A 942-nucleotide genomic window follows, 5' to 3' on the forward strand; every position below is an offset into this window, starting at 1 on the left:
GTGGAAAGGAAATCAATGGGCTAAATTAAATGAGCTAGATAACAAAACATTCGCACAGATTAATCCAACTAGTGTTAATCCTTCATGGTTATACCCACAGATAAAAACAGACAAGTACATGCCAGAAAAAAAAGAATGGAAATTAAATGAAATAAGGGTTAAAACAAGTGTTTGTATCAGACATTCATATTACAATTACCTAAAAATTTTATACTGACGGATCAAAGAACACAATGGGGAGTGTGGGAATAGGGGTGTATATTCCAGAATTTCAAATCTGCATTTCAAAACGACTTTCAGATCACCTTTCAGTATTTACAGCTGAAATGATAGCAGTAATCATTAGTTTGTAATGGGTTGAGGAAGTAAGACCAGATAGGGGAGTGGTGTGCACAGACTCAAAGGCAGTAATAGACAGTATTCAGCATGAAGGGAACAACAGAAAGGATCATGTATTAGAAATTCAGCACAGTTTGTTCAGGTTGCACAGAGGTGGTATAGATGTACAGTTTTGTTGGGTACCAGGCAGCACATGAGGGGGTAAAGGGAGATGAAGCTGCTGATGAACTGGCTAAAAAAGCTTTAAGCAGTGAAATAACAGTCCCTTTTGGGAAAGGAGAGGCTAAATCATTAATCAAAAGGAAAGAAATAGAAATATGGCAAAATAGATGGAATGAAGACAGGAAAGGAAGAAATCTATTCAAAATACAAAAATCAGTGGTAACGAAGAACCTTAGAGAAAGAAAAAGAAGAGAAGAAGTGAGTATGTTAGGTCATACACTGCTGAATGACTTTTTATATTTAATAGGAAAAAGGGCAAACGAAAACTGTGAGGGTTGTGGAGAAAAAGAAAATGTAGAACATATTCTTATGAAATATGTAATGTATACAGTTGAAAGAGAGAAGCTAAAGAAAGCAAGAGAGGCAGAGCGACGATGGAGT

This window comes from Austrofundulus limnaeus, unplaced genomic scaffold (assembly GCF_001266775.1).
Source record: "Austrofundulus limnaeus strain Quisiro unplaced genomic scaffold, Austrofundulus_limnaeus-1.0 Scaffold61, whole genome shotgun sequence".
In the NCBI taxonomy this organism is placed as follows: Eukaryota; Metazoa; Chordata; class Actinopteri; order Cyprinodontiformes; family Rivulidae; genus Austrofundulus; species Austrofundulus limnaeus.